The sequence below is a fragment of the Plectrocnemia conspersa genome, unplaced genomic scaffold (assembly GCF_051122295.1).
Source record: "Plectrocnemia conspersa isolate PC_06_02 unplaced genomic scaffold, ASM5112229v1 ptg000010l, whole genome shotgun sequence".
NCBI lineage: Eukaryota > Metazoa > Arthropoda > Insecta > Trichoptera > Polycentropodidae > Plectrocnemia > Plectrocnemia conspersa.
Genome location: NW_028277174.1, coordinates 24,005,109 through 24,017,897, shown reverse-complemented (window position 1 = coordinate 24,017,897; position 12,789 = coordinate 24,005,109).

Sequence of the window (12,789 nt, the reverse complement as noted above, 5' to 3'; positions counted from 1 at the left end):
AGAGCTGATTTAATTTTAAAATTTAATTTTCTGGAAATATCATGTGTTTTTTTAACGAATAAAATTTAAAACTATTAAAAGAGTGCATATACATTAAGATAAATCATTTCAGCGATGTTAATTGTGTTACTATTTATGACAACCTGCCTTAGGATTTTTGCATAGTTTTAAATTAAAAAAAAAAATGCGGTGGATATATTTTTGCCTTCAAACTGCAGATTTAGAAGAGTTTTTTCAATATTGATGCAAGTGTAGAATAAATTTAGATTTTTAAAAGTCCGACTGTATAATTAAGAAACTTTAGATTCACCTTTCATTGAAAATTAATCATCTGCAAAGTAATGACATACTAAATGGCAAATTCCTAGAAAAAAACAAAATGTGTCTATCAGGTAATGAATATAGTTAATTGAGATCATATGCATTCAGATTTATATTTATATTTAGCAGCACCCATCTAAAAAAATATTTTTTAAGATAAGTACATAAAATTACAATTTTAGGTTAGAATTAACTAATAAACATTTGTAATAAATTTGACTGATAAAAAGTAAAGAACTCGAGTTTAATTATATGATATTTTTAAAAAATTAATCACAATATTTTTGTAAGTGAAGCTTAATATTAGAGAATTTTTATATTATATATAAAATATGCATATGGAAGCAAAAATTGTAACTTTAAAAGTTTTTTTTAAGCTCACACACATTATGCTTTCTGGTCCTTTCAAAAAAAGTGTTTGAACTCCAGACATTGGTTATTGATTTATTGTCTATATTTTTTTGTCATCATACAGAATCGTAATCATTTTTTTTTAATAATTATGTTACTAGAATACAAATACAACCAATCTAGCTTAAGGCTGTGGATCATTTCGTGCGATACCCTTTTTACCTTCATTATCGCATTAAGATAGCAAAAAGCAGTCTGAATGTACAGAGCTTAAACTATTGTGAATAGATTATTTCTCAATTGTGTTTCATTCACAATAGTTTTTTTGAGATATATTACTAAGCTTTATATTGCTGATGAGAATTTATTTAAACCATAATAGTTCTTTTAACATAACAATAAACCTCTAAATTTAACGTCACCTTTCTCAATTGCAGTTGATCTCTAACTGACTAGTTGATGTAGTTAAACACATGAGTTATTACTTTCAGTAATATAACCTATATTATATAAAAAAATTGATTAGTTTTTTAGTTGGGTAATATTTTGTGCGGGGACCTATTGGGTATTAGGTTAAAAGTAATATGGATAAGGAGGTAGGGGTGAAGGGTAACCTTCACTAACAAGAGTTGTTGAACTTTTGCGATGACGGCACGGATACGTCAAACAATTTTGTGGATTAGTGGAACAAATTACTTTTCATACCCCCGCATACGTATGACAATACACCCCCACCCGGGAAACAATAAAGCCTACCTGTTCGTGCGCCATGAATATAAATCGCGTTGGGCGTTAGGGGGTTCTAACGCAGGGTGGGGTCTGCAACACAAAGCCGCAAAAGGGAAGTGTAACGTGCAGCCTGTAGGTAGTCATGCGAGGTGTGAGTGCACAAAATATCAAATAAAAGATACTCGATTAATAATTTTTAATCGGGGGCAAGGCGTATTATCTAGTAATAAAAAATATATTACTTGAAAAATGTGTGTGAATTAGCGTGATTCTGAACATTTACAAAATTATTAAATATTTAGAATGTAAAAAAAATAAGTTAAAATAGTGATAAATATCCTAATGGCGTTTAAATAAATTCTAAATAGTAAAGAAAAATGAAATCAACCACTCATCAACTCAACGGGTTAGCAAATCACATTTGTTGTAAAAATCATGATTTATAGATAAACTCTTTTACAGTAGACATATGTTTTTGAAATATCAAACCATTAATATATACATATGTTCATGTTCTCACAAGATGTCATTAAAAGTATGGCCACTGAATTTGTAAACTGCTGAAAATATTGTAATCTGCGATGAAGGTGATCACTAAAATTTTTGCAACTATAAAATGTACAGAAAATATATTTGAGACTAAAAAAAACTGCTGCAATAGTATTCTACTAATTTTATAGCACCCATCAGTAGCAACTGATATGATATTTTTTAAATTTCTACTACTTTAAAAAATATTTCTATACATAAATAATCGATTTTAATTTAATATTTCTTCACGGTTTTTTTATAGATGGATCATTTAATAATATGGTTTTTAAAACCTGATTCTTGCAATTATGCATGATTTTAGTTATTGTGTTTTTAAGAATCTTCATATTACTTACTTCTGCATCTTAATTCACTTTTTATCTTGGCCACAATTCCTCCAATTTAATGATGAATCGAATTTAAGCAATAAAACTTACACACTTTAAGAATTATTGCTTAGCAATTGCACACATATTTAATTGGTTAAAGAATTTAAAATTAATATTCAAAAACTCCAAAATATTTTATCATCAGTATCTTGTATTAAATTATATAAGTATGTATTGCCTTGCGTTCTTTACATTTGTAATAAACGTATAAAATAATAAAAAGGAGAGGGTGCACAAAATATTGAATACACGGTATGCGATAAATAACTTTTAGTGGGAGGCAAAAGGGCCCTCATGGGGAAGGCTCATCTCGTCTTTAATCATACGCGTGCACGCGAGGATTGCGATGTCTTCTTATCTGGATTCTGACGTCAATTGTAGGGCCTTTTCACCGGGTAATATGACAGTTGGGAGGCTTCAAAATTTGGCTATTCAATGACGGATCGCGCCTCTTCTACCTATTCAAGGCAAGGATTTTCAAGAGAATATACTGTGCGCGTATTTGCGAAAAATAGGATACATTTATAAAATTTGATATACATATTAGAAACCGCTGTAAAAAGATTTTAATTAAATTCTGTGCACCATACTGAAAAAAATGCAAATATTAATCGTGCTTTAAGAAGCATATAAGTGATATGCTTATATCATATTGTGGGGGCTGTTTTATCAACCGTCACCATCCATCCGCCAAACTGGTGATTCTGACGTGATCAACACCCGAGAGTGGTGACCCCGACGAAATTCAAAACCCGGAAATATAAAAAAATAAGTTGATATGTATTCAAATGAGTGGCGGCCCGTCCATACCGGCTGCAAAACTGCAGTCCTTCCAATATGAAGTTAATGTTTTCGTTTCATTATCATCGTTTTTTAATTTCTATTTTAATTTAATTCCTATATTATTCTTAAACAGATTTAAAAATGTATTTATACTTAATGATTCATTGGTACTTTCAGGGTAAAGTAGGGTCGTGATCAGCTTGCAATAGTGTTTTTCCAAGAAATACTATTTTTTTGCATTTTTGTTAGCTGATTTTGGCTGCAGAGTGCCCTGATTCTGCCCGGATTGCGTCATCGTGCTGTAGTATCGCTTAGGTACTTGAATAATTATATTATTGTTTCCCTTTCTCTATTTAGGTATTTAAATTGAACTTATCATTCTTACATATATAATTCAATTGTATAATGTTTTTTGGTGAATTTGAGGATTTTTTAATATTCTAAGAAATCAAATAAATATTTAAAAAAACATTTTTTTAAATTTTATATACTTAAAAGATCTTCAAAAAACCTTTAAATAATGCATCTTAAGTGTATGTGAAGAATTAGGTCCGTAATAAAATTAAAACATGCAAATATCTCACTGTCATAACAGACGATACAATTAATGTTTCGGAATTCACATGGTAAATTATTGTTTTTCGTTTTGAATTTGAAGGAAAAGTGTACGAAAGATTTTTAGGATTTTTTAATCCAATATCACAAGACGCTAAGGGCTTAGCAGTGTGCATTGAAGAAGAATCAAAAATTGTGTTGAAGACGTTGAGCACGATTAACTAATCGCACAAACATACGACGGTGCCGCCGTAATAAGTGGGGAAAAAAGACAACGTACAAATGATTATTAAAAAATCGGACAAAAATTTCATGCTCACCAACTTAATTTAATAATTAAAAAAGGTACTCTAGTGTTGCTGTAATGCTTGCACTTCAAGGAATTTCCAAAAAAATTTTCGAGGGTCAAGTACTCGGAGAAATTTTAATAGTAATGTTGTTTTGAATCCCTTCAAGAAAACAAAAATACAGCGACTGTTCAAGAAGCTGCAAGACTTCTTTACACTTTAAATAATGGTATTTTTAATTTAAAAAATTTCATGAAAATATACCTTACATTGATATTTTGTATTATAAACTACAAAATCGCAATTATAATTTACCAGTTATTTGTAAAGCAGTGTAATAATTCAGCAAAGTTGTCAGTAATAAAGAAACGATCTTACTTATTATTAGGGAATATTTTCCTGCGACGAAAAGCGAAAAATCTTTTTAAGAATATCATATGATTGCATTATGTTTTAAATTAACAAACGATTTCGTTTTTCAAAATATTTATTTGCAGAAAAATTGCTAAATTTTGGCATCAAAGAAGATAATTCGATGAAATTTCCAACTATGAAATGAAAAGAAACTTTGGAAGCGTATCATATATTAGAAACACAGTGTTTATAAACAAAATAAAATGTATTAAATGAACAGCCGGAATTAGAAAAAAATATTAGGAAATACAAAAATATATTAAACTGGTATTTTTAATACTTTTATATAAATTTACAAATTTCACAAATAAATAGAACTACAAATATAACGACGTCTAAACCAGAAAGATATTTTTCAGCTCTCAAGAGAATAAAAACATTTTTGAGAAATTCTATGGGGCAAAATCGATATCATGCTTTAGCTACATAAGTCAAGTATCGAAAAAACACAATTACAAATATGTTTGATTTTAATAATAGGGTAATAAATACATTTGTAAGCAAAAAAAAAACAAGGATGAAATTTAATTATAGATAAATATTTTTTAATTATATACGTATTAAATTTTGTAATCATTTTTGTAAATACATATATAATATATTTTTGTATTAAAATAGTTTTCTATTTTTTTTTCTTTTGGTATGTATTATAAATTGTGTATTTATGTATGTAACATAATTAATATACAGCATTGAATTTTTAAACCGTTTTTTTAATATTTTTATTTTCATTGCTGCAGCGCCTCCACTACGAATTCTCACGATCTGCCACTGATTCAAACCCTATAACTAATTTGTTTTTTATGTAGTCAAATTTTAAATATTGAATATCGTGCAGGTAGATTACCGCATTTATTTATTTAGTAATTTAACAACGTAACGTGCGTGCGTGAATCGGATACGGCAAACAAGCCCACAACGTCATCAGTTCCGTGAAATATGATTGGCGAAACGCAGTGAAATGCAAATATGTCTAAAAAATTAAATGCAAACAGCCGACGAGAAAATGAATACGTGTGTGGGCGTGTTTACATTCGCGTGCGCACCAAATTAAATAAATAGAGAAAAATACGCAACCATGTGCAACCCGCATACGTTCTAATTAAAAACATAGAGTCGATGATTGCGCCGCGGGTGGTATATAATTCACAGATGGGCGTAATGTCGGATTGTGTGTTTTTGTATATATTTTTTATTGAAACTAACGTGAATGCAATTCGGCAAAAACAAACCCGATTTACATTTCGAAAATAGAGCGCGTCGGGATGTGTAAATCAGTTCTTGGATATACAATAATTCTGTGTGGTTTATAAAATCAGCACGATGGACCAATAGTATTATTTAGTGACTAATACTTAGAATAACTTTGTTTGAATTTCGTATGGATCCCAGTACTTAACAATTTAAATTGTATCTGAAAATAATTAATGAATATGCAATTGCAATAATTGAATAATTCCAACCAATCATCACAGGTTCGGTTTTCCTAGATTTTTATAATGAATATCGTGTTGAGTCATTGAAATACACTCAAACTAGGTCGTGTATAGTAGTATCTAATAATTATAAGCTGTGATAATATTTAATTTAAAAAAAAAAATTCTACTGATTTACAGACCTATGTTACAAAAACTTTGTAACATATTTGGCAAATTTTTTAACAAATTTGGCAGTAAATTGTTAAAATATCTCTATTAAAAATTATCAGAATAGATCATAATTTAAACATTATTTTATTTTTACAATGAATGTTATAAAAATACGCAGCCTTGATGGTAATATTGTTATTGTATGGCTTTAAACTCTGTTTTTTTTTAATATTCACTAGCGAAATATTTATGCCCTTATTTTAAGGTTATTATTTTTGGTAACTGAGCTTCAAAAATTTTATATTCTAAATGCATTTGCTTATGTTACTCCAACGGTTTATGTGTTGTCGAATATGACGAATCTTTAGGTGAATTTCAGTTGTATTTTTTTAAAATACGCAATCGATTCATTTGAGGGTCAATTTTGCCAAAGTGATTTTTTATGACATACTTTAATCAATATTCTAATACTTTGTTTGGGCAGCTTTGTAAATCAAATGCTTTTATTTGTCCTTTGTAAAAATTTAATTTGTCGGTTTTGTGTTTATACAATATCATTGGCGTACTTTTTTCAAGTATGTTATTGATATTTTGTTACAAGTGTATAATGTTTTTTTGAATCAAATCAGAATTTTAAATACTTTTGCTTTAAATATAAAGTCTAACTGGACAAATTGTCATCCAAATGTTATAAGCGTTTTTCGAAATCACTTGAAAAAAAAATCTTTATCAAGAACAAAGTAATCATTGCTTTGTTTATGAAAAACTTTTTATTTCACCAGGTGACAGGGATAATAACAGTTGTAAGCCACATTAGAAAATTTATCTTGGATACAGCGCACTACATTTTTGTCTTTGCCATGTCTGTCAGTCATTATAATCCTGATATCAGGCTATTCATTGAGCTATTGTCCTTGGCCGATCGCCTCCATTGTAGACTGCATTATCCGAAAAGGCACTCTCTACTGCGCGAGGCTGTCCTTATAAAAAAAATCTGCGATACATTGTCTTTCTGAGAACGACATACTTAAACACACTTCCCCAACAACAGACTCTTAAAGGGTCTGAGCTCTTGCATAATATGCTCTGTAAACTGTCTCAAGTGATGTGTTTTATTATTTTTTTGTATTCTACATATATGTATGTTCATTGTCAATTTAAAATTTAATAAAGTGTTTTGTGGTCAAATTTTTAATGAATGAGATGCGTCTGTTTTAATTAAATATTATTTTCCTAAGATTTTTAAAAAATAAGTTTATATTTGTTTAATTAGTAAAAAACACTTTATGGGATTCAAAAAATAATTCAACACAAAGACAAAGTTTTACTAATATGTAGTGTAATTTCCTGCATATAAAATAATATAATAACATTTTATAAATCTGTAAGAATACTAGTAAAAAGTTTTATTAGGCATATATATTTATTAGTAATTTACATATTAAGTTACCTTAAACTACAGCTAAATTTTTTATACCTTAATCGTTTAATACATTGATATTATTGGAATTTGATTACACCTAAACATTTATTTAGCACTAAATAGCATGAATTAACTATTGTTGAGCTTGCCTTTAATTTTTAATATAAGATACAAGCATTATATAGTTGAGTTTTAAATGCTTTATATATAATATTATATGCATTGTATTTTTGTTGAGTTCGCCCATTATATTTTAAACGCTTTATATATTTTTTTTTATTAAAATTTTTGATTGGTAAATGTATGATAGTTGTGCTTTTTCTTAAGAATATTTTGAAGGTATTTGACTAAAAGTTAATTACCGAAACTTTAATGGTAAATTTATTTAAATTTTTTATATGTAATTTAATATTTTATTCTGTTATATGCATACATATTTTTATTATCACTGAAATAGAACAAACAATTTATATCGTCTATTATATACGACGTCTCTTTGACACTACGTTGTGAAATTCATAAATAGAAAAAATATTACCTGTACCTAGCGTTTATTTATTATTTAATAACACAAATAGTTTTAGAAAAAAAAGTTAAAGATATGATTTATTTTCCTTTATCGACATTCAATTAATTTTTAGATTAAACGTGCTGCAGCTTATTTTAAATAGCTTGAAATTATTGTTTTAATTTTTTATTATTTGACATGATCAGTTTTAAGGCTTCTAATACTATAGAAAATTTTATCGAAGTATTTTAAAAATAAAATTATGAAATACTAGTTGTACAAATAAACATTACATAATTATATGTAAAAAGTAAATTATTTTATTTATATTTTTGATATAAAATTAATTGTGGAGTAATAGGAATTAATACAAATTTTAGCTTTAGAACTTTTTTTATGAATTTATTATGTATGTGTATATATAATTTTTTTTATAAACGTAAATGTGTTTTTAAATATATTCACGTATAATATATGTTTCCATTTTCCATAAAATGTCAATAACAAAGGCAATACAATGTCGATCAATTCTATTTTGGATTTATGTAGGTCATAATGTAGGATTACTGTATCAGCCTTGTAACAATCCTGTCTAACTTTTTCGTTTCCAAGACAGGCTTCAAAAAAGTCAGTAGTACATCACGCAATCCTTGTTCGTATGAAAAAGTTTGTTTGGGGTAAAGTATTTCTCATAAATATGACATTGTGAATATAATATCAAAGACATTAAATAAGGATTTAAATTAATTTATCTCTCTAACATTTTTTATATACATATATTCACCCCTATCTATATATAACATATACACAAATCCGACGATATCGTTCCAATCGGAATGTCTTTACATTTTAATAGGATCGATCCGGCTGCAAAATAAAAACAACCCTTCCACTTTATCCACTTTCGTATCGCGATGAAAGATTCGATCCTGAAGTGGATTTTAGGTTTTATTTCAGCTTTCCGTGCGGATAAAACGGATCTGTAAAAAACCCTATCATCCATTCCATACATTTTTTCGAAAATAAATTGTGACGCATCATCACAATCTGACTTTTAACCTCGCCACTGCATTATGACGTATTAATATTAATTATGATTTTAATATTACGCACAACAATTAGCAACACGCTTCAACACTTTTGTGAACATTAACGTTGGACTCGGATGCACGCGGGTCTCGTTAGAGGAGTGTTTTGGTTAATTTTTAACACTTTACGCTCGGTGATATTTGCGAATTCGCTTTGGTTATTTGCTCAACGGCATTTTAAAATGACCGGTGATTCGCTTGAGAATATTCAGTGTTGGGAAAATTACCAAAAAATGGGCTGTTTGTGTTTTTAGAGTGTGTTTTTAATGAAGGTTTTGAGTGCATAATAAATAATTTTATTAATTTTAATTAGCATGCACGCCTTTAATAATTTAATAAAATTCGCGTAAAAACCTTTTAACAGTGCTACAAATTAGGTTGTTTGTACCTTTATAGATTGCTAAGTAGCACTAATTATTTAATATTATTAAAACTGTGGTATTCCATCAACATTGGATGTAGGCTCAAAGCATATTTTCTGATTTATTACGCATGGTCAATCATCCGGCACAGTTAATTTATTTTTATTTATTAGTAAAACTATAGGGAGCGCTTTAGATAATAATAATATGTACTCAAACATATTTTACAATATTCAGTTTTAAAATTTAGACAATTTTTCATAACACAAAGCCTTTCTAAGACACATTAAAAATTAGATACGTGAGCTAGACCCAGGACGACCTTATCATCGCTTACTCCCAAGATCACGTATGAGAATTATAGTTCGGTCCTGCCGGTAAATCCTTGGAATCCTGGCCCCGGAAAGATTATCTTCTCCAGCTTTCGGATACTTGTTCACCAAAAAGCAATAACCCATGGACTGGGGAGCACTTGAACACTTTCGGCCAGCCTTAACGCATTGTGCTACACGATAATGGCGAGGCGTTTGTATGTAATAGAAACGTCCCGGGACACGATGTCCCGGTATATTATTCCGAATTAATCGACCGGCCGGGACGGGATTACATAATTAATATTTCAAAATGTCGCCCCCTCAAATATTTATTAACGCAGACTCGCTTATTTTTGGCCATGTGTACGCACCGACTTAAACTCTCTGAACCTCTCCGTCCCTTCCGGTATATAAATGTTAAATGAGGCATTCAATTTGCATTATTTCGTAAACGAAACATTTTGAGAAGCGCTAGATAGGTAGTTGCCTGGAGTGAAACGATTTGAGTTTGAAGAACAGTCTTGTTGGACCATAAGTTTTGTTTGCGAAAGCAAACGGTAAAATCAAAGAGCTCGCTACTCGATTATATATTATAGTTACTAGTTCGTCAATCCGTTCAGGATCAAAAGGATTTTTTTATAAATATAAAGCTAACTAAGCGTGTTAATCCGTAATATAACATAAACAAAGTAGCTTTAACCCTTTTAGGGGCAAGATATATTCCTAAAGAAAACTTGATTAAATTATATCAACATCGGTCTGTGAAACTGGTATAAGTAAAATAAACTGCAAACCAGTGTTACACACATATTTTTTTATTTCAACAAATTCGTTATTATTGTACACGATATATTGTGCTCCTCCAAAAAAATAAACTAATTTTTGGGATATTATCGGCGTTTTGAGAGCACTGAGAATTAAATTTTGGTACCCACTAGCATAGTCCTGCTTAAAGTCAATTAATACATGACATCATATTAGCTTGATATCATATTCATGACCTTTACATTATCTTATAGTGTGTATTTAGTTTTAAATTATTTATTTTATGTCTCCCATTCCTTAGGAATTACCTCTTCATTTAACCTATAGCATTATGTGCTTTCTTAGTTGTTGTACTTAGTTTTTATTGTGTTTGTTTCTAATCTCTTATTATTCTTTGGACTAGTTATAATATGCACTTCATTCATCGTGGGTTTCTGTTTTTTTTATCTGCGATGTAGAGTACTATTTTCTGAACTTGACATATGATTGTTTTAATTTAGCAATAATTTTTTTATTAAATCTGTTTGCAGTCAATCAAAGTTTTCTGATTTTAGTCATTGAATGCATTAAGTCATTGAAAATTATATTATAAATAATTTACAAATTATAAAAAAAATGTATTTAATATTGAATTTTAATAGTCTTTAATATTGTTATATACGCTGTTAATAAATTTTATGTTACGGTAGTAATTTGACAAATAGTAAATGGTTTTAAATTAAAAAATTATGTCTATATACAGAACTCGTTATTATTGATTTTTTAAGTACCTTTATTTCAATAATATAAATAATTTTAAGGACATACTATTTATATATATAATAAACGTGTTACTGGTTTTAAACGACTTTCATGTTTACATTAGTTATTAGCTAACTTAATAAAACAAAAGGTTTGTGGTTATAATTTAAGAGCAAAAATTAAAAAACCAAAAAAAAATACAGGAAGCAAACAATAAATTTAGTGATAATTTGAGTACATTTCATTTCATTGTCTTTAGCTTATAATGCAATATGTTCTTTGAAATTTTGTGCTTGTATTTAAACTTCACTTTTGAGTGAAAATGGCTTAGTAACAATGGCATCTTGTACCTTTAATCGAAATACACATGCTCAAAAAATTGCTATCCTCAAAATCTCCAATTAAACAATACAATTTTGAGATATTGTTTTATTTTCCTATTTTCATGTTGGCTATTTAGCTTTTTGTTACTCCTGTAAAGTTGTCAAATATGGAATTAGCAATTTTACAACTATACATTTTACTGGTTTATGTTAAATTATTTTATTAGTTATTATTTGATAAAAAATAAGTAAAAATTTAAGTAAAAAAGTAATAATAAATCTTTCACAATTTAAGCGAAACAATAAATTAAGTGATATTTGGAATACATTTCACTATTGATTTGTTTATAGTCTTTAAAGCAATATCTACTTTGGCATTTTTTGCTTATATTTAAAATTATAGTAGTTTTTATCGTAGTCACCAATACACGAGTTTCGTTGGTTAGTGTGGTTTTGAGAGATATTTTTTTAATAATTTCTGGTATAAAAATGTTGTCGGTATTTAAAATTAATAAAAAATTGTATTAAATATTATTTTTATAGCGTTATTTTCAATACCTTGTAATTAAATTACTTGTATTTTTTCACACCGGACAGGCATATGTTAAAATTAGTATAATAAATTGTTTATGGATCAAAAAAATATTTTTTAAAGTTTATATAAAATATAGGTCTAAGGGCCTCAATGGCGGCAAGCTTTTCAAGCAAAGTTCCAAATATTTATTAAATTTAAGCTTGGAGTTCGCTGATAAACATTTTATTCACGAATGTTTTTTTTGTTATAAAGGCGCAAAATAATGGCGCATAAATGACCGTGGATTTTAGAGCGGCACTAGTCACTCGGGTATATTGAGGGAAAAAATGACATCTGTGTTGCTCAAGTATACAAATTCGATATAGTATAAACGAATATTTATATTGTTAAAAAGCAAGCTAATAATTCGAATTAACAAATATTTCAATATTTGATTTAGAACCCTAGTTGATACCTCGTTGTTTGTTATATGGCAAAATATTGAGAAATGATTTTTTTGAGAACTTACCTACGAACCTTACACTTTAAAATTTAATTTAAGCTAATAAAGATACCACTCTATCAAGTAATATGTTTTTAGGTGGCATAAAGTTTGGAAAGAGAGTTAAAACAAATCTCGTTCTCAAAGGCAAACTTTCTCGACAAACGATTAAAACGAGAAAGTTGTTTGAGCTGTGATAGCGAAAGACCGCCAATTGAGGGTAAAAATTATTACATAAGTAATAAACATATTGATATGTAAAAATAAACTTTTCTAGAGTTCTTCATTATTCAACTAAAT